General features: G+C 37.8%; 1 protein-coding gene across 1 annotated transcript in view; it reads left to right on the top strand.

Moving 5' to 3' along the window:
- CPED1 (cadherin like and PC-esterase domain containing 1) overlaps nt 1–23894 on the top strand; it is a 2422552-nt gene that overhangs the window by 652058 nt on the left and 1746600 nt on the right. The window lies entirely within an intron of this gene.

A 23894-nucleotide genomic window follows, 5' to 3' on the forward strand; every position in this document is an offset into this window, starting at 1 on the left:
AAGCTTAAAAGCATAAGGAGGCATAAAAAGTGAGCTACAGGATAACAAAAAGTGGGAATATTAAGGGACATTTTCAATCATTAGTGACAATAACAGTACTAGACAAAGACGGAGAAGAAAAGATAAACTGCACCATGTTGCAGGCTAGATAATTAAGAGATACAATAAATAAAATAACACAGGAGAGGGATAACTGAGAACTGAGTAGGGTACAGGGAATGTAGAAGGAAAACAGACTTACATAGCAAAATAAATATGTGACGAAGGGCACAGAAGGGTGAGAAGAAGGATCATTGTACCCACAAATGAATAAAGATAACAACTGTAACAATAGCTGAACTGTGATCAGCAAATTGACTAAAGGAAAGGCAGCTAAGCTGATAGAACGATAGGAGATAACTAGTACCTAGACAAAGAAAGAAAGGTCACAGCAAGGACGAAAGTCATTGTAATCTGGCATGTTATGTAAAAATGACAGGATAGATAGTAAGAGGGTGCAAACATTGGGGGCGAGGAGCTGTCATGTGAGATTAAGAACATTCAGTGGAAGCTACAAGTGACTTTAAAAAATATGACTTATAAGAAAGATGCTGTCAGCATGAATGGTATGTAAGTAATATGCTTTAAAATATTTTCTGTACATTTGTAAATATGGTTTTTATCATGCAGAGGAGTATTTCTGTGGCTCTCATCAGCATAACTACATTGCTACATGTTTTCAAAATGAATGTAGAGAAATTCATCTTGCGGCTGAAGTTTGAGAAATTAATTTCGTGACATCATGCTTGAGATCACGTAAAAGGGTCTATATTATATCACTGAACGCTTAAAAAAAGTGAGCGATGAATAATCGAACCCATGTAAGCGAAAGCTTACAATCTCGAAAGTTCAGAACAGTGACTTTTTCCAAAGGAAAAAAAATCGCTGTTCCAAAAAAAAAAAAAAGAAAAAAAAAAGAAAAAAAATTGAAATAATACATAAAGTGGGTGGCTTTGCCCCCCACAACCCCTTACCTAAATATAGCAACTCCGAGATTGCACTACTGTGACGAAAACGGTGAAGTAACGAAAGCAGCCAAGTGAATTCTTTCCCTGGGAAAGAATTCACTTAAAAGCCGCTTCGCTATTTTGCCTTTTCGTTGTTTTTAAGTTCGATCAAGACACATTCGATATAATGCCTCTTCGGTCATCTAATAGGAACCCACATAAAAATTATTGTAACTGGACAATTATTGATAATCCTTTGACATACTACATGGAGTTTTAGATGTCCATATAACTTAAAAAAAAGGTTGTGTGGTGACAGCAAGTGTTCATTGGATCTAGTTGATATGATCGAGGAACCAGTACATTGAACTACATACACATCATTAAGAAGAAAGGATTGAATGGTTGAAACATCCAGCATTCAGGCTGTTGAACTCAAACTCACAAAGTACATTGGTTGACCAGCTAGTTAGTATTATTATCAATAGAACCTACGGTATGTACATTTTATATTGTTTTAGTACTTTAAACACATTTATAATGTATGACGTCTATTTTTTTTAATTTCTCTTAGTCTTTTGGGTTTCTAATACCATGATGGGAATGGACCCCATTCCTAAGCCAAAGTACAATTAAAGTTCATGAAATTAGTATTGTTTCACTCTTTGATGTTAGCCAAAAGTGCTCTTCGCAGCACCCGCAATATGCCCAGTAATGACTCCTTCTGCAATTCGTATGGTGTTACATGAATTGGTAACATGTCTAAATACGATTGTAAATTCTTTTTTATAAGACCAGTTGCTCCTACTACTATTGGAACTGCCTGGGTATCTTTCTTCCACATGGCTCTTGTTTCTGCCTGCAGATCGAGGTATTTTATGACTTTGTGTCTCTCTGTACGCAAGACACTGTAGACACTACGTATGGCGATTTCAATGATCAATGCTACTTTTGTCTTCTTTTCTTGGAACACTATATCCAGTTTTCTAGCATCTATCTTTTGGACTGTTGGTATTGAGTGATCCCATGTGATGTAAACCATCATTTTCTATGATTCTCTGAGGCTCATGTTTCCAGTGTTTTTCAGCCACTTCTATAACATAATGTTTGCACAATCTCCAGTGTAACAATCTCGCCACATTATTATGCCTTTCAGTATACAGACCCTCTGCCATCAGAGAGTCGCAACCAGCAATAAGGTGTTTTGACTGCTTCTGATTTGGTTCCACAAAACCTACACATATCTGTTTCTCCCACAGGTTCAATGGACTTAGTAAACCAGCATGTACATAGCCCACTATCTTGGGCTGCCAATATTAACCTTTCATTTCTTGATGTAAATTCACCTCTCCTTAACCATTCCTGCATTTGTTCTTGATCAACATGAGGCTCTTCCAGAAGTTTTCTATACTTGCAACTATATTTATGTTTTTTCCACATTTCTTGCCTTCTCACCTGGTCCTTCACCTTATATTCTTTCTTTTGTTTTTTAGCACATTCAGTTGCTGCCTGATTTTTATCCACTTCTGGTTTGATTTCCATTCCTGCTTGATGTCGATATGCTTCTGATAAATTAAGCAGAGATGTCATCTTAGATTTATTCTCCTCATATTTCAAAACTTTCACCACATTTGGATCTTGTGAGGTCAGTAGATATGTGTGGAATCCCAAGATTGCAGATCTATACATGTAATCAATTTCAAGGAGGCCCATCCCTCCTTCAGAACGGGGAATATATAATCTTGATATACACTGATTTTTATAAATCATTTGGTGAGCATGAAGCATCTTTCTTGTTTTAATATCCAGTCTATCCTACACTTTTTGGGGCCAGTCAATCACTCCAAAACTATAAGTTAGGACAGGAAGAGCAAATTCATTTATAGCTTGGATCTTGTTCCTAGGTGTCAATGTTGTTTTCAGGATTAAGTCTTCTAAAGTACTCCTTACTAAGCTTTATTCACATTTGTTCATGTTTTATTGCTGATCCTTCATCAATTCCCAAGTATTTATACACCCCCTCTTGCTCAGGTTCTTTTAGATCACATTATTGTCCCAAACCGATGTTTTCCTGGTGCTGTATCAAGACCAAATGACATTCCAATATCATCTGAAAAAATGTTGACAACCTGCAGCTGTGCTTTCACTACTTTGATGAGCTTGGATTCGATGACCTTTACGTTTGATGTTTCGACTGTTTGATCCTTTCATCTTGATGACGCATAGTTTGATGTAATTGTTTTTTGATCCTGTCGACTAGATCTGTGCTCATTGACTATAGCAATGCATGTAATAGTACAAGGTATGTTATCCCTGTTTGTAAATCTGCCACTTGCTGTCTGATGTAGCTTTCTCATAACAACCATCCATGGGGTAATGAAAGTTTACTCTCTTTTACAGTAGTAAGGTTTAAATGTAAGAACCTGAGTTAAGATACAAAGTTTGGCTCAGGCACAGGAGCACTCAAGGAGAATCAGTGCCCAGCTCTAGTGGGGGAGACTAAAGGGAGTTTTTTTTTCAGGGTGAATGAGGTTGGAGTTGGGGCAGTACAGATGGGAGAAATCAGGAAATAAAGGTGGTGGCTTTGAATATGTGTGAAATCTCCAATATTATTAAGTAGAAATGGGTGAAAGGAGTGGGATGAGATGAAAGAAAGGGAGGAGACACTGTGTTACTCTGAGTCTGCTAACAGTAACTCCTGAGTCGTTAAAGGGGATATATAATGTGAAATACCTATTGCACCTAAGTAGCCAGTGAATTATTTATCCAAAGGACAGTAGGTGTTTCACATTATATACCTCCTTTAATGATTCAGGGGTTATTGTTAGCAGACTCTGCGTAACACAGTATCTCCTCTTACTACCGAGGAGATTTGAATGCAAGTTTAAGAGAAGTGCCCATAGTTAGTAAATCAACCCATCTGCATACTATAGCCACAGTCCAGCTGTTGTATATGTCACTGTAGGATATACCCCATATGGAAAAGGCAGCCTTGTGTTTGGGCATAAGGGAGAATATCCTTCATGGTATTGGCTGTTGTCCTCTCAGAATCCATGTGAACATATTTTTGGATAAGTGTAACAAAAACATCATCAACTGTACACATTATGTCACTGGAAAAATGATAGTATGTGGGATGAAACTATGGTGACTTAAGCCAAAATACTAGGGGCTTGTAGCTGCTCCAACTTGGCCAAGTACTGTATGCAGCTGTCAGCATATAGTAGCATGTGTTGGGAAGGACACATCCATTACCCAGATTGCACTTTGTGCCAGTCAGCTGTGTGAAAAAGCACAGTCTGTACCCATCCCTTTTCTTCTCTGTGTCATGGATTCTGAGAGGACAACATTCAATACCGTGAAGGATATTCTCATCCCTGCCATAAACAAGCTATGCAATAGAAGGAGGAAACTAGTACAGAAAAGAGTAAAATCCCAAGAAGGGAAGACATCCCTGATCAGTATCAGCAAGAAACTATGATCCCTCATAAAATCATCCAAGGCTAGCTTCGAAAGAAAAATTGCCAAGGACTCCAAAGATAACCACAAGGCATTCTTTAGCTATCTCTAAGTGGCAATTCTCAGATCTGCTCAGAGTTAGTGCAGAATGGCACAAAATACACTGAATGGACCGATATCGCCAACATCCTGGCAGACAGGTTCAGTGCAAACTTCACACCCCTCTCACCCCCAAAAGGGCCCATAGTCATACCAGAAGAATGTAGTTCCCCTGAAATCACAGGCACTCAGGTTAAAACAGCCCTCTCCAAAGCCAAAAGCACAGCATCAATGGGACCAGATGGTGTCCCAGCATGCGTCCTACATGAGCTCAAAGATGAACTAACCCCTCACCTAAACACACTGTTCAAACTCAGCCTCTCCACAGGCTACATGCCCATAGAGTGTCCCACAGCAACGGTTATTCCGCTCCACAAAGGTGGAACCACAACATACCCTGGGAACTATCACCCTATAAGCCTAACTAGCTTCGTCTGCAAGGCTATGGAGCGCATCATCATGGATCTCATTAACAGAGACATTGGGAACCTCCAAACATTGGATCCTACCCAGTTTGGCTTTGTTAAGGGCAGATCATGCCTCTTAACCCTGGTGGATGACTTTGAGACAGTTACCAAGGCTATAGACCAGGGAAAGGTGGTCCACACAGCTTGCCTAGTCCTTGCAAAGGCCTTCAACACCATTCCCCATTCTGGTATTATAGACAAGCTCACCAGCCTGAACATAAACCCCTACATCACGAGATGGGTTGCCAACTGGCTCATGGACAGAAGCCACATGGTAAGAGTGGCAGGAGCTAGGTCTGACTCTAAACCTGTTACAAGTGGTGTTCCCCAGGGCTCAGTCATAGGACCCCTGCTGTTCAGCATATACTTCTCAGAGGTACAGGCAAGCACAGGAGGACTATGGCTGACCACGTTTGTAGATGACTGCAAACTAGGGGCTATAACTGACGCTCCAGCTGACACAGCCATCCTCCAAAAGGGTCTCACTGAGACAGATACCTGGTGTCAAAACCATGGCCTCGATTTAAATGCCAAAAAGTTCATAGTCATCCCCTTTGGAAAAAAACAAAGTACCCGCAAACTACCACATAGGTAGTAGGTAGTGGCCCCCTAAATACAGAAGATGTAATAAGGGATCTGGGGACTCAAGTAGGTAGTAATCTCTCCGTTGATAATCACATTGCCAAAGTGGTTAGAAAATCCTTCTATGTGGCCCACCTAATCACAAAAGGGTTTGCATCCAGATCAAAAAGGTCATTGTGCCCCTCTACACATCACTCATCAGACCCATCACAGAGTACAATGCCCCATTTGGGATGTACCTTACAAGAAACCTGCAACAGCTGGAAAGACCACAGAAGTACCTCACCAAGAGGATCACTGGTCTCAAACAGATGCCCTATGCAGCTTGAATGAAGAAACTCCAGCTGTACTCGGTTGCATACTGCCTACTCAGAGGTGATCTCTGCCTGACATACCAGACCATGTACAACCCAGAACTGATGGACATGCTCCACCTAAAGAAAACCATATCCCCTCGATCCACACCCTCTAGGGATCTAAACCTCACCACAACAATAAATAGGACATGCTGGAGGGATAGATTCCTGTCCCAGAGACTTCTCATGCTCTGGAACAAGATTCCAATCTACATTAGCAGAGCTCCTCACTAACACTATTTAAGAGGAACCTTGACGAGTGGATCGGAAACAGAAAGTTTACCCTGGGGATCACTTCAGTGGCTCTGCTGGACAGAGGCACAGGGAACTAATCTAAGGGGTTGGCGGAAGCCAACACATTCAGGCTAAGCTTATAAATGCCTTTGGGCAGATAGCCTTGTACCTACCTATGAACCTATGAACCTATGTTACATTATCTCTGGACCACAGAACCATGTCTTCATGGATAACATCTGCCAGGTTCTTAAATGGTCATGGTACAGCTGGCTATGTTCACCATACGGTCCACCCAATATGCTGCTGAAGTGCCCTGCTGTGGGACATCTGCTGCACTGCCTCTTCATTGGCTGCTTATGCACCTCTATCAGCAATCCTGGCCTGTGTGGCTGTTATGGTAGTAGCCTGTTGTCTGATGACATGAGCCAAACATGAAGATGATACTTTCTGTGGAAGGGGGAGTGGTGATGAACAAATATTTTGAGTAATTTCTCACTGTCAGCCATTCCATGGATAGTGGCAGTGCTTGGTACCCTTGTCCATATGTACCTAGTATGATCTCTCATTAGATGGGCACTCCCTGTGGTTGTAATAGCTCTCTTTATTAGAATGGGCTTCCCCTTCTGACTTGTTACTGTTTTGTATGCAGCCCAAGCAGTGTCAGGACTTATCTCAACATGTGCAGCACTTTCTTCTTCCTTGTCTGATGACATTCAGAGATGCCAGCTCTGTAGCTGGTTCCCACCTTCCTATACAGGCAGTCAACTGTGTTAGAGACTTCTGACATGCGGATAACCCGTTGTTACAAAAGGCCTGCCAAAATTCTGTAAATCAGTGTAAAATAAATTGAAACTGCCAGAAAGTGAGAAATCTTACCTCGCAATTGCTTACCTTTTAATCAACTGCAGTTCGACATCAGTGACACTGATGTCACAGGGTTACTTGACTCCCATGCCAACATACTGATGTCACAGAGTTACTCGACTCCCATGCCAGTGTATTGATTTCACAGAGTTACTCAACTCCCATGCCAACGTACTGATGTCACAGAGGTACTCGACTCCCATGCCAATGTACTGATGTCACAGAGTTACTCGAATCCCATGCCAATGTACTGATGTCACAGAGTTACTTGACTCCCATGCCAACGTACTGATGTCACAGAATTACTTGACTCCCATGCCAATGTACTGATGTCACAGAGTTGCTCGACTTCCATGCCAACATACTGATGTCACAGAGTTACTCGACTCTCATGCCAATGTACTGATGTCACAGAGTTGCTCACTCCCATGCCAATGTACTGATGTCACAGTTACTCAACTCCCATGCCAACGTACTGATGTCACAGAGTTACTCAACTTCTATGCCAGTATACTGATGTCACAGAGTTACTCGACTCCCATGCCAATGTACTGAGAAATGAAGACTTTAGGGAAGTAAAATAGCAGAAGATAGCATTTGAGGAAGAAAACAGGGATCTAGAAACACCAGAATCAAAAAAGGTTTTTGACAAAAGAGTTAGCTGAAGCCTTTTGTCTCATTGAAACAGGAATGGAAAAGTTAGAGGAGCAAAATCCTAATACAGAGAGGTTCACCTAAGTTCATCATACAGTTACTAAGGGCCTCAGCTGCTATAAGGTCGTTTATGATGAGAAAAAGAAAAGCTCTGTACAAATCTCACTTAATGTCTACTTCAAGAAATTGACTCAAGCAGCAAACCCCCCTCTCTCCAGCAGTAGAATCAAACCCCGACTCTGCACCACCAGGCCCATTCTCTCCAAGACAAGTCCATCATTTTCTGCATCATCTAATTTAAAGTTATCAGAATGTTAACTCACAAATGATTGTTAAGATTTAATTGTTATCCTTTTTCCTTTTTCCCATCTAAACTGTTTTAAAGACTGTTTCTTTAATGTTTTTTACAGTACGTACAGTACTGTATGAACTACCTTGGTTTAAATTTTGTTCTTTCTGGATTACTGTATGACCACAGTTACTGTTATTATTACTGTACTTACAGGATCATACGAAGTTACTAGGCTAATGGCCCTGGGGCCCTTACAAGCCTAGCCAAGAGTTTATCCCTAAAAAAAAGAAACCTCAGTCAGCACCTGTCACCCCTGTCAATGAGGGACAAAGGTGGAACCCCTGGGACAAATTTGTGGTTTCCCATCCACTCATCAAGGTTGCGCTTGAAGACGGTCAGTGAGGTACTCTGTTTACCATGTATGGGACATCTATTCCAGAGATGGGGCAGCCTCTGGGAGACAAACCTGTCCCTCCAGCAGGTTTCGTTGATGTTGCATATTAGATTTAGGCCTATCGAGTAGGTAATGTGCAAGGAGTTAGACTTATGGATATGGAGGATCTCTAGTAGGGTAGGGTCCAATATTGCCTTGTAGCTGAGACACAGATCACTTCTAAGCAACCTGTATGATACTAAGTAAAGTGATAGTGATTTGATCATGTCCACATAGGACAGGTGTTGGAGGCCATGGATTTTCTTTGTGAAATATTTCTGTAGCCTTTCCAGTTGGTGCAGGTGTTTGGAGAAGTACATACCAAATGAGGTGTTATACTCAATTATAGGTCTAATGAGGGAGGAGTACAGAGAGGTAATAACCCCATTTTTTCTGGATGCAATCCCTTTACTTATGAGATGAACCAAGTAAAAGGATTTTCTAACCACTGCTGCCACATGATGGTCGAATGTGAGATGGTTGTCAACCTGAGTACCCAGGTCTCTCCCCACTGGTTGTGTGCTTAGCGGGTTTTCCATTGATGTGGTGATCAGTAGGGGCCATGTTTTTGCTGAATGGTATGATACCACATTTTTTTGCATTTAACTTAAGGCCATGACTTTAGCACCAGTTATTTGTAGCTGTGAGACCCTCTTGCAGTATGTCAACATCATTTCGGGAGCCAATGACAGTACCCAACTTACAGTCATCCGCAAACCTGGTCAGCCACAGGCCCTTTGTCTTTGCCTGGACCTCTGAGAAGTAGATGCCAACCAATAGGGGTCCCATGACAGATCCCTGGGGAACACCATTAGTGACAGCTCTGCTGTCGGAGGTGGTGGCACCTATTTTGACCTTGTGGGTCCTAGCTGGCCACCCATCTGACGAGATAGGGGTTAACACCAAATTGTGTTAGCTTTTTGATGATGCCCAAGTGGGGGATTGTGTCAAAGGCCTTGGCCAGGTCAAGGTACGCTGTATGTACTGACTTTCCTTCATCCAGGGCCTTGGTGACATTCTCAAAGAAGTCAACTAGGTTCAGTAGACAAGATCTGCCCCTGATGAATCCAAATTGGGTGGGGTCGAGTGTTTGGAGATTGTCTATGTCTTTGTTTATGAGATCCATAATAATACGCTCCATGGTTTTGCAGATCAGACTTGTCAAGTTAATGAGGCAATAGTTTCCTAGGTCAGTAGTGGCACCACCTTTGTGCAAGGAGATGACAGTGGTGGTTCTCCACTCTGCTGGAATGAAGCCTGTAATTAGGCTGTGATTGTCAATGTTGAAGCTAGTTCTTGCTGGAGATGGTGCAGAATACAGCCTGGGATATTATGAGGTCCCATGGAAGCTGTATTCTTTGCCTGTGATAGGGCCTTTAACACTTAATCTATGGAGATGTGAGGTGTGGGACAAGTATCGGGGATGTCAACTGGTCATTTGGGGGCAATAAGGGGGTGACGTTTGTGCTAAACCAATCAGCTAGCAGGTTGGCTAAGTCGGCAAGATCAGTGTAAGTGGTACCATTAAGTACTAATTCGGAACAAACTTGGGCTTTGCCATGGAGGTTCCTAATGTAACTGAAGAAGAACTTGTGGTTTCCCTTTGTTTCAGAGACTAGTTTCAACTCATAATTGGCTTTGGAGTTTTTCACTAGTGATCTGATTCGCTTGTTGAGGCGGAGGAGGGAGATTTTCCAATTTGGAATTTGCTCCATTTTACCCTTGGACAACAGTTTCTTCCTTTTGTTGTAAAGCCTGTTGATAGAGGATGTCCACCAAACAGGTTTGTATTTCCTTGAGGAGCGGGTTTTAGTTCTGTTGGGTATGGCTGAGTCCATGCAGTTGTACAGGTGCTTGTATACTGCACTGGCATACTGTTCAGCATAGTTGTCTCCATCCTCTGAGGGGGCCAGTGGTGTGAAGCTGATGATACCCTCCCTTAGGAGGGTGTAGTCAGCTTTTGAGAAGTTTTTTAGCCTGGTTACTGCTGGGGAGAGAGTTTGGTGGGATAGAAACTTCGAATGAGACAGACTAATGACCTGATCTCAACAGGGAAGATTATAATAATAATAATTATTATTATTATTATTATTATTATTACAGTATACTGCACTGTATGGTATGTTTAAAAAAAATTTGGAAGTGTTTCTTAAGTGTTTTATATGCAAAGAAAAGTAAAATAAATACTAGACTGAGGCAAACATTTGACTAAGTGGCATTTAATAAGAATCATATATACTGTATGTGTTTCGACTTACATGCAATTCGACTTAAGGACAGTCTTAAAAACGGATCTCATTCTTAACCTAGGGACTAGCTGTACTGAGGGATGGGAGGACTGGTAGAATGGTAGAGCTAACAGTATCTGGGCTACAGCCAGGGGCATGTGTCTATGAGCAGAACAGCCATCCTTTAGCATTCTGACGCACACACCTGCTATTCCTGTGACATTCTGGATTTTCAGACAATTTATTTTGTCTTTAAGCATCAAAGGTAAAGTTAAACTCAATGTTTCATAATAGAACCCCATGAAGTCTAAGACTGTCCTTTCCTAAAGTAAATGCCTGTTTCGTGGCTTTTTTGCCTAAGAGACAGTGTTTGCTAGTCAGCTGCCCGTTCCCCCCCCCCTTTGGTTTTGTTCTGGCAGTTTATTTTTGACTGAAGGCATGGATAATCACCACCACAGAATGCTGTCCACTAAATATATGACTTCAAAATTCTGAGCAGTCGAACGTTGGAACCATGCACTTATGAGGTCTGGCAGGTGAAACATGTTTGCCTGAAGCATTTGACAATAAGAAGGGAATTTTTTTCTGTAGCTAGCCAAAAAAACAGTGTTGAAAAATCTGTAAGCAGCAATTAATGCTTGTAAATGATTAATATGTCTTAGAGTCTGTGGTAATTAGAAAAATATTAATTAATCCACTTGTTCTGTTTTCTTCTACAATGTATTTTACTGATGTTTGATATAAATAAACAAAAAAGTACCAAAATGTGCAGCTGTATACAGTATTTCCAAAGGAATTACAATAAATGTTTATTCAAAAGGAAAAAAAAAACATCACTTGTTGGCAGGGATTGGCATAATGGTTAAGGTGACTCCCTCACACACAAGCAGTACAGAGTTTGATTCTCACTGAAGATAAAATGGCTAGGCTTAAAACTGTCCACAATGGCAGCTTTCCTATGAACATAGCATTGTGAACATAGAATCTGTAATTGTTATATCTATGTTAATGGAATAATCAGATGAAATTGTCATTAAGGAAACTAGCAGCATTACAGTCTCGAGATGTTGATAGAGTTGTAAGAATTTATAATATTCAAAATCACAATTTATTTAGAAACCAAAGTTTTTAAATGAATATACTTTGACAAAGTAACAAGCTCAAAATAATGAAACAGCTTTGTTATGCTTTTATGTTTTACAGGCTAGGTAACCCTCTCCAGACAGACAGACTGACAGACACACACACACACACACACACACACACACACACACACACACACACACACACACACACACACACACAAACACACGTGCGCGCGCACGTGAGTGCACGCATGCACACTCACACCCCTACTCTAATATTCTAACTCTGACATCATACATCATTGAAAAATAACACTTAGTCTTACAAATAACCAGAGTCTACATGCTTCACTGGGGCTGTGCATCTCCAGTTAACTCAGAATTTGAAGTTTACATTTGTCAAAATGCTGATTCAAAGGCAGCACTTTCAATATTTGGCATTTGATGAATATATATCTGAGATAAGATGCAGCCATCTTACCTCCTGGTTTTACAGACATACAGACTAAATTCTGTTTATTGCATTGCCATCAAAGGAAAATGAACAATGATACTTTGTAGCCACACACAAAATGTTAGAAATATGATTCCTGGTTTTATAATGGTTAAAGTCACCTCCACAACCAAATCATGGTGAATGGGGGTTTATTTTATGTGAAAAAAATTTCCATTTACCCTACATGAAAATGTACCAGCCACATACATGTATAAACATTTCAGCATACGCTACCATTGCAACAGCAAATGCTAAAGCATATTACAGAGTTGAAAGCAAAAACAAAAATATAAATGCCAAGTAAATACAGATATTATTTAGGTTCTGATCTTTCTGCTACCAGATCTTTAGAAAATGCATGTGTTCTGACCTTTTGTGGACAGAGAAAGCAAATGTCCTGATAATCAGTGTAGACATAATATACTGTGGTGGTGGTGCTGCGGTAGCGTTGTCGTTTCACAGTTAGACGATGCCCATTCGATTCTCAGTTAGAGCGTCTTCTGTGTGGCGATATGCGTAAATGGGCGTTCCTTCGTTGAAGGTTGTGCATTAGGCCCGGCAAGCCAGCACGTAAAAATCTACTGCCAATCATTAGCGGACCGGAGTTCCACTGTGACGACCCCTAACCGGGAAAAGGCGAAAGACACTGATATACAGAATAGGTATAGCACTGTACAAAGGTATGTGACTTTTAAGTACATCAAAGCTGGGAACATTGCAGCTTGTCCTGCTCCATTGTAGTTGCACTTAAAGTTTCATGTGTCTTTCAGCACATAATTGTAATCTTCATAGCATGCTATACCTAGAATAGTAATAGTATTAATTTGAATTATATCGCCTAGATGTGTTGTTCACAGTAAAGAGAAAGGAAGTTTTTGTTTTATCTTTCTCTTCCCCCTTCTCTGAATTTGTGTGACTTCACTGTATTTGGAAATCAATGCTGTGGGAGCAGAGCCCCAGCATGGGGGGGGGGGGGTTACAGGGGGCTAGTGCAGAGTTTTGTATTTTTTTTATTATATGCTTTGCGATTATGACATTCTGAATTGTTGATATTTAATTTACAGATATGAGTCAATTGATAGCAGGAATCAATATTCTGTTATGAGCCCATCAAAAATGTATTTTACTGAAGAAACAGATTAAAACAACTCCAAGTTATAAAAAGAAACTTATTATAAAAGAATTGTTTAAAATGTAATTTTGATTTTTTAATAACGCCATTGTATAATTGCAGCTGGCCAGACTACATTTACCCCCTCCTTGGGATTTACCCTTGTAAATAAACCCCATTAATCATGGTTAATCAATTCATGACCAGTTGCTCAGTTATGTCACGGACAAGCAATCCAGTCAAATGGAAGTCAGTAAAAGGCATTCACTGTTGTAAATTTTGAACTACCACACGAATGATGATCCATCACTGAGCCAGATTGGGGTACACCATCTTTTTAATTCATATTGTAAAATGCAGCACAGTTAAAAAATAAATCACTTCCAAATAAAAGTTAAACAGCAACATAAATAAAAATAAAATAGTTATTCAGTACAGTAAACAAAAAGATATTATAAAATACTTGTAATAATTACAGAATTCTAAGTGAGGAAAATAATTAAACTGATGAAACAGGTATAGCATAAAGCCCAGGATCGTGCTAAGTACAGTCCAAAGTCTTATACATGTACTGCATGGTTTTACTATTACAGGCATCAGTTTGTGAACTCCATGGCTCCATGGTAAATGTAGTTCCATAAATGGAAAATAATCTGCTGGATTGGCTGTATCCATAATGCATTGCAACTTCTCCTATCTTTGAAAGTTGTTGTGCTATTTATCGGCTACATGTATAAAATATTACAGTAACTAATTCTTTAAACTGAAAATAAATCAAACCTAACTACAAGAATGAATGCATAATATACTGCAACTTCTCTTGCTGGTGGTGTGATACACTTTGAATCTATCCCTTCTTGTCGTAGTAAAATATTCTACTGTATAAAGTTTCAGCACCTCTTTCTTCCTATTATATATCTCCCAAATGCTGATGCTGACTTACTGTATTTGCATTGTTTCTTCTAAATGCCATTTTAGAACTCCAGTATACCTCTCAAAAATACCAAATTCCTTGGTATTTACCAGTTTTGAGGTCAAAATAATGGGGTGCCATGAATTCCTGAGTGGCCACTTCAATTCCCGTTTTTTTTTTTTTTTTTTTTTTTAAGTTGAAGTTGCCATCATCACAGACTCAGGCATGCATGATGATGTCTGCTTCTTGAGGCAGATTGCCAGATAGTCGGAATTCAGCTGAGGGCTCAGACTGTGTCTGTGTGTTTACATTACTGTTTACCTTTACATACGTACGTTCGAACTTCTCATGGAACAGTCAAGCGGGTAGCATAGCAACTAGCAGCAGCACACACACAGCTTCCAGGGAGCGGAGGAGCTGTTTTAAATAATATTCTAAGGTATCCTATTCTCTCATCTTGCTACTATTTCAGTGAAACCCTACCTTTTTACTAATCTCTCTTTATTGCAACATTGCTAGACACCTTTCCTACCTCTCTGCTACTAACCTACACTCTTAAAAAATTATTTTCATACTTGACCCTCTCTTCTTCTATTCACAGCCAATCTAATTTATTCTGGTATATAACCTTTCAGTAGTTAAATGACTATCTGTACTATTTCTTGTACTCTCATCTGTACCTCCTCATGCTGAAATGCAGATTCTAATTGCCATGTATGTTAACTTGTCTATGTGATATTTTGTATTATTATAAGTCAACTCAATTTGAATGCATTTACTGTGGACCTTTCTCCCCCGGGTCTCCACTGGTCAACAAATGTCAAATAAATAAATAAATATTTAAGTTAATTTCTGTCAGCAAAGCCAAGAACAACAAGAAGCCACTGCAATTGCAAGGAGTCCTTTCTGGAGTTTCTGCAGTGCAGTCAAGCTCGAGCAGAATCCATAGTCCACCCAGCAGCCCAGACCCAGGATCAAAAAATTTGCCTCTGTCGGCAGGTAAAAGAATGAAAAAAAATGTGTATTTATATTCTAGAGTCATTCAGCTGGGAGCTCTTGGGTTGCATAGATTTTTCTATTTGTGAAACATAAAGTAAAAAAGAAATTAAAGATATTTTAAGAAAGAAAGCCATATTTTCTGCACATGCACTTTTTTCAGTATATAGCCTATTTTCTTACAACATTAAAAAGAAAAAAAAATCCACCCCAAAAGAAAACAAGTCATGTAACAGTAGCAGACAGACAAAAGAAGCAGATTACAAATCATTCTTGATTGAAATAACAAGGCACACTAGATGTGCTAGACAGTCACATCATCAGCAGGATTTTGAAAGTTTGATTATTCAGCTATTAACGGCACTCTTTTTAGAGCAAACTAGTCTGATTTATCCAATAACTATGATTTCACAGAAATTACTGAGATATTTATGATATTTTAAGTGACTATATTGTTAAACTTAGCCAGGAATCCAGAAAAGTACGAACAGGACCAATAAAAAATAAATCCAAGGTGGAAAACCAAACCAAGACAGACTGCTGCTCAGAAAGTCTAATTCTTTAATATGAAACCATGAAAAACAATGAAAACACAAGCGCTTTCGCTCTGTCTGTGCCGAGTTTTATCAAGTGAACATCCAAAGTGCTGCAAGGCTTTATATACACTGAAGTTAATTATTAATTAATCAATTAAAAAATTAATCAATTAAAAAATTAAAGCTTAAAAATGCTGGAGTTGATAAATTGTTAAAAATGCTTCTTTGTTAAAAGTTAAACCTGGTTCATTATAATAAATGTGTACAGTAAATATTAAAACTGAAATGTAAAATAATCGAAAGAAACTGTAGGCAGTGCATTTAGCAATAAATTAAAATAAATCATTTATCATATTTCACTTGAAGATTTTTTATCAGCAATGAATGAGCTTCTCATAATCGAGCCTTTCTTAGCTTGAGGACACTGTTTATGTTGATGTTATCATTTAATCCAGGGTGTCTGCCTGCATCTAGTTTAAGTTGCCATATAAGTTCCTTGTATTCAAGGGTCATCTCCCAGTCACCTCCCCTAGCATCCAGGGTAACTTGCTCCAACACTATGAATTTAAGATCTATCCCAGGGCAAGTGAGTGAATGCTTATAGAATGCGTTAGACTCCCTTTGTTTACTTAGATCGTAAAAATGTTCGTAGAGTCTTTTCCTAAATGGCCTCTCAGTTTTGCCAACATAGAAGCTTGAGCAGGTGGTGCAAAAACCTAGGTAGACAACTCCTTTACTCCCACAGGTGTAGTGATGATATGATTTGATGTTAACATTCCTGGAGGGAATGTGAAGTGTTGGAGCATTGATAATGGCATGGCATTGATTACAGGACCCACATTATAAAATGGTAAAATTAGACAACAGTATAAGAAACAATCAAACCAATGAAAATTTCTTATTAGCAGACATTGCAAAATTACTATATAAAGTAATACAACCATTATGGTGGCATTATAAAATGGTAAAATTATACAACAGTATAAGAAACAATCAAACCAATGAAAATTTCTTATTAGCAGACATTGCAAAATTACTATATAAAGTAATAAAACCATTATGGTGGCATTATAAAATGGTAAGATTATACAACAGTATAAGAAACAATCAAACCTATGAAAATGTGTTATTAGCAGACATTGCAAAATTACTATATAAAGTAATACAACCATTATGGTGGCATTATAAAATGGTAAAATTATACAACAGTATAAGAAACAATCAAACCAATGAAAATGTCTTATTAGCAGACATTGCAAAATTACTATATAAAGTAATAAAACCATTATGGTGGCATTATAAAATGGTAAGATTATACAACAGTATAAGAAACAATCAAACCTATGAAAATGTGTTATTAGCAGACATTGCAAAATTACTATATAAAATAATAAAACCATTATGTTGGCATTATAAAATGGTAAGATTATTCAACAGTATAAGAAACAATCAAACTTATGAAAATGTCTTATTAGCAGACATTGCAAAATTACTATATAAAATAATAAAACCATTATGTTGGCATTATAAAATGGTAAGATTATTCAACAGTATAAGAAACAATCAAACCAATGAAAATGTCTTATTAGCAGACATTGCAAAATTACTATATAAACACTTGAAAAAACGCCAAAACAGAAAAAAACAATAAGGTGCTCAAACGAGACAAGGTCCAGTTAAATTGACTGTAACGTAATTTATTTGAACAAAAATAAAACAACGTTTTTGCTTCTGTTGCACAGAAGCTTCTTCAGCATGCCAAAAACTAAAAGCTCACATAATTTAAAACTCATTTCAAACATGTGACTAGTTCAACTCATTACAGGTTTAAAGACAAACCCCACAATTTTGAACAAACGACTTCACATTAAAAGTGAGTACATATCCGAGTGCAAGCCAATGGTTACACTTACAAATATGTCAAAAATATCAGTTTAAAAAGCATAAATTCAATAAAAATGAATGTATAAAATGTGTACTACTTCAAATCATGTTAAAGCAGCCTAACTGACTTAAAAATCATGTAAATTCACCAATTTACCCTTTTGTACTTGTAATAAAACATAAATTCTAATTTAATTACTAAAGTTGTAAAGCACTTAAAAGTAACAAGTAAAAATATTTATTAATTATTTATTAAGCCTAAACGACCTAAATAAAACCTTAAAGGGAAACCCTGACAGCAATCTATGAAAAAATGTAAAAATGTAGTGCAAAGTGAAATATACTATCACATGCACAGTAACAATAGCAAAGGAGCTGACAACCAGTCCCCTCATCTTAAATAGCTCTTATACTTTAAAATAGAGGCTATATTACAATTGTCATTGAGACCCGGAAAAGAGAAAGCATCTAATTGTAATTGCCACTCTAATTCCCGGGTCTCTAATAGTAGTGACTGGGGGCCCCCTCTTTTATCACACAATACTTGGTCAATGCCCATAAATTTGAAGCTATGACCACAGTTGTTCAATATGTGTTTAGAGAGGGCATTGTCACTCCTCTGATTCCTGATGGCATATAGGTGTTGGTAGATACGGTCCCTGAAACGACGGTCCGTCTTGCCAACATAGAACGCGTTACAGCATTCACAAAAGGCTACATACACAATGGATTTGGTGTTGCAGTTGATCTTATGGTTGATGGTAAACTTCCTTTTGCCAATAATAAAGGAATTACCTACCCGCAGGTGTATGCACCATTTGCAACACCCACAGGTAGCAGTACCCTTATGTTTGATCATAAGGTCTGTTGAACTATTTCTCTGCAACAAATCCTTGAGGTTAAAGCCTCTTTTAAAGATAAATGACGGGGTATTACCCAGCTTCTCATGTAGTCCAGTATTGATGATAAAATACCAATTCTTGCGTATGATAGAGCATAACAAACCTGAGTGTATGCTAAATGGGGAGGTGAAAGCTATAGAAAAATTAGGTCTACTACAAGACTCTAGGACCTCCAAGTTGTTGTCAGCCACTAAGAATGCATTCCCTGGTGACTGTAAAAGATTATCAACCAACCCTTCCTGTTCACTAGGTAACAGCAGTGGTGAGTAAAAACCACCCCTCCGTTTTAAAGAAACTTCACCAATCAAATCAAAAATGAGCTCCTCAGGGTAACCCCGGCTACCAAACATGTCCGCAAGTAATGAACATTCTGTTCAAATGCATCAATGGTACTGCACATGCGGGCAGCCCTTACCAGTTGCCCTTTAACAATAGATCGCTTCTGCCTCCAAGGGTGGCAACTGGTGAAATGTAAAAAAGAATTACAGTAGGTTGCCTTCCTATGGATGGATGAGCAGAATCTATTGTTATTGTTGTCCTTAAGTAATTGAACATCCAAGTAATCGATGTTAGATGTTGAAAATTGATGGGTGAATTTCAAAAACTCGGTTGTAGAATTCATGTGTGTTAATAGGTTTGAGACATCAACCTCACTGCCTTGAAATAACACAAACACATCATCAAGGAACCGAGTATAAATCCTTGATCTCTGAACAAATGGTAGGTAGTTAAACAAGAAATGTTTCTCCCAATAGGCAACAAACATGTTGGCAACACTGCTGCCACATGGGGAACCCATTGCTATACCTTTCTTTTGCAAATAGTATTGCCCATCAAACATAAAAAAATTTGAAGACAAAACAATGTCTAGCAGTACTGTGACCAGATAGGTGTCATTGTTAGATGCTCCACAGTCCCGCAACATAAGTTCAATCCATTCGACAGCCACATCGTGTGGTATTGATGTGTACAAGTCAACCACATCGATGATTAAAAAGTTGTAACTGCTGTCGAAGGTAATGTCATTGATTAACTTAAGGAAGGACCAGGAATCTTTACAGATTTGGGGAATGTTCTTTAAGTATTTGCTGATGATGTTATCAATAAGGCGGGCACAGGGGTGGGTAATAGAATTTCTGCCATCTACTAAAGCTCTCATTGGAGGATCAGTAAGGCTTTTATGCATTTTAGGGATCCCAAACATGACAGGTACCCTCGGGTATGAGATGTCAATGAAGTTGTACATATCTATGGTTATTCTTCCTTCAAGGTAGAGATCCCTAAAATATCCTTTGATCCTGTTGTAACAGCCATTCAATTCATTTAACGAAGAGCTAGCATAGGCAGGTGTGTCTAGTACTAATAACATGCGTCTAGTGTATTCGACATTATCAAAAACCACTAGGTTTTTGATAATGTCGAATACACTAGACGCATGTTATTAGTACTAGACACACCTGCCTATGCTAGCTCTTCGTTAAATGAATTGAATGGCTGTTACAACAAGATCAAAGGATATTTTAGGGATCTCTACCTTGAAGGAAGAATAACCATAGATATGTACAACTTCATTGACATCTCATACCCGAGGGTACCTGTCATGTTTGGGATCCCTAAAATGCATAAAAGCCTTACTGATCCTCCAATGAGAGCTTTAGTAGATGGCAGAAATTCTATTACCCACTGTGCCTTATTGATAACATCATCAGCAAATACAAGAACATTCCCCAAATCTGTAATGATTCCTGGTGCTTCCTTAAGTTAATCAATGACATTACCTTCGCCAGCAGTTACAACTTTTTAATCATCGATGTGTTGACTTGTACATCAATACCACACGATGGCTGTCGAATGGATTGAACTTATGTTATGGACTGTGAGCATCTAACAATGACACCTATCTGGTCACAGTACTGCTAGACATTGTTTTGTCTTCAAATTTTTATGTTTGATGGGCAATACTATTTGCAAAAGAAAGGTATAGCAATGGGTTCCCATGTGGCAGTGTTGCCAACATGTTTGTTGCCTATTGGGAGAAACATTTTGTTTAACTACCTACCATTTGTTCGAGATCGGATTTATACTGTTCCTTGATGATGTGTTTGTGTTATTTCAAGGCAGTGAGGTTGATGCCTCAAACCTATTAACACACATGAATTCTACAACCGGTTTTGAAATTCACCCATCAATTTTCAACATCTAACATCGATTTGGATGTTCAATTACTTAAGGACAACAATAACAATAGATTCTGCTCATCCATCCAGGAAGGCAACCTACTGTAATTCTTTTACATTTCACCAGTTGCCACCCTTGAGGCAGAAGCAATCTATTGTTAAAGGGCAACTGGTAAGGGCTGCCCGCATGTGCAGTACCATTGATGCATTTGAACAGAATGTTCATTACTTGCGGACATGTTTGGTAGCCGGGGTTACCCTGAGGAGCTCATTTTGATTTGATTGGTGAAGTTTCTTTAAAACGAGGGGTGGTTTTACTCACCACTGCTGTTACCTAGTGAACAGGAAGGTGGTTGATAATCTTTACAGTCACCGAATGCATTCTTAGTGGCTGACAGCAACTTGGAGGTCCTAGAGTCTTGTAGTAGACCTAATTTTTCTATAGCTTTCACCTCCCCATTTAGCATACACTCAGGTTTGTTATGCTCTATCATACGCAAGAATTGGTATTTTATCATCAATACTGGACTACATGAGAAGCTGGTAATACCCCGTCATTTATCTTTAAAAGAGGCTTTAACCTCAAGGATTTGTTGCAGAGAAATAGTTCAACAGACCTTATGATCAAACATAAGGGTACTGCTACCTGTGGGTGTTGCAAATGGTGCATACACCTGCGGTAATTCCTTTATTATTGGCAAAAGGAAGTTTACCATCAACCATAAGATCAACTGCAACACCAAATCCATTGTGTATGTAGCCTTTTGTGAATGCTGTAATGCGTTCTATGTTGGCAAGACGGACCGTCGTTTCAGGGACCGTATCTACCAACACCTATATGCCATCAGGAATCAGAGGAGTGACAATGCCCTCTCTAAACACATATTGAACAACTGTGGTCATAGCTTCAAATTTATGGGCATTGACCAAGTATTGTGTGATAAAAGAGGGGGCCCCCAGTCACTACTATTAGAGACCCGGGAATTAGAGTGGCAATTACAATTAGATGCTTTCTCTTTTCCGGGTCTCAATGACAATTGTAATATAGCCTCTATTTTAAAGTATAAGAGCTATTTAAGATGAGGGGACTGGTTGTCAGCTCCTTTGCTATTGTTACTGTGCATGTGATAGTATATTTCACTTTGCACTACATTTTTACATTTTTTCATAGATTGCTGTCAGGGTTTCCCTTTAAGGTTCTATTAAGTTGCTTAGGCTTAATAAATAATTAATAAATATTTTTACTTGTTATTTTTAAGTGTTTTACAACTTTAGTAATTAAATTAGAATTTATGTTTTATTACAAGTACAAAAGGGTAAATTGGTGAATTTACATGGTTTTAAGTCAGTTAGGCTGCTTTAACATGATTAGAAGTATTACACATTTTACATATTCATTTTTATTGAACTTATGCTTTTTAAACTGATATTTTTGACACATTTGTAAGTGTAACCACTGGCTTGCACTCGGATATGTACTCACTTTTAATGTGAAGCCGTTTGTTCAAAATTGTGGGGTTTGTCTTTAAACCTGTAATGAGTTGAACTAGTCACATGTTTGAAATGAGTTTTAAATTATGTGAGCTTTTAGTTTTTGGCATGCTGAAGAAGCTTCTGTGCAACAGAAGCGAAAACGTTGTTTTATTTTTGTTCAAATAAATTACGTTACAGTCAAAATTACTATATAAAGTAATAAAACCATTATGGTGGCATTATAAAAATGGTAAAATTATACAACAGTATAAGAAACAATCAAACCCTATGAAAATGTCTTATTAGCAGACATTGCAAAATTACTATATAAAGTAATAAAACCATTATGGTGGCATTATAAAATGGTAAAATTATACAACAGTATAAGAAACAATCAAACCTATGAAAATGTCTTATTAGCAGGCATTGCAAAATTACTATATAAAGTAATAAAACCATTATGGTGGCATTATAAAATGGTAAGATTATACAACAGTATAAGAAACAATCAAACCTATGAAAATGTCTTATTAGCAGACATTGCAAAATTACTATATAAAGTAATAAAACCATTATGGTGGCATTATAAAATGGTAAGATTATACAACAGTATAAGAAACAATCAAACCTATGAAAATGTCTTATTAGCAGGCATTGCAAAATTACTATATAAAGTAATAAAACCATTATGGTGGCATTATAAAATGGTAAGATTATACAACAGTATAAGAAACAATCAAACCTATGAAAATGTGTTATTAGCAGACATTGCAAAATTACTATATAAAGTAATAAAACCATTATGGTGGCATTATAAAATGGTAAGATTATATAACAGTATAAGAAACAATCAAACCTATGAAAATGTCTTATTAGCAGACATTGAAAAATTACTATATAAAATAATAAAATCATTATGGTGGCATTATAAAATGGTAAAATTATACAACAGTATAAGAAAGAATCAAACCTATGAAAATGTCTTATTAGCAGACATTGCAAAATTACTATATAAAGTAATAAAACCATTATAGTGGTATTATAAAATGGTAAAATTATACAACAGTATAAGAAACAATCAAACCTACGAAAATGTCTTATTAGCAGACATTGCAAAATTACTATATAAAATAATAAAACCATTATGGTGGCATTATAAAAATGGTAAAATTATACAAAAGTATAAGAAACAATCAAACCCTATGAAAATGTCTTATTAGCAGACATTGCAAAATTACTATATAAAGTAATAAAACCATTATGGTGGCATTATAAAATGGTAAAATTATACAACAGTATAAGAAACAATCAAACCTATGAAAATGTCTTATTAGCAGACATTGCAAAATTACTATATAAAGTAATAAAACCATTATGGTGGCATTATAAAATGGTAAGATTATACAACAGTATAAGAAACAATCAAACCTATGAAAATGTCTTATTAGCAGGCATTGCAAAATTACTATATAAAGTAATAAAACCATTATGGTGGCATTATAAAATGGTAAGATTATACAACAGTATAAGAAACAATCAAACCTATGAAAATGTGTTATTAGCAGACATTGCAAAATTACTATATAAAGTAATAAAACCATTATGGTGGCATTATAAAATGGTAAGATTATATAACAGTATAAGAAACAATCAAACCTATGAAA

This window comes from Protopterus annectens, chromosome 11.part0 (assembly GCF_019279795.1).
Source record: "Protopterus annectens isolate FY-2018-M chromosome 11.part0, PAN1.0, whole genome shotgun sequence".
Classification (NCBI taxonomy): Eukaryota; Metazoa; Chordata; order Ceratodontiformes; family Protopteridae; genus Protopterus; species Protopterus annectens.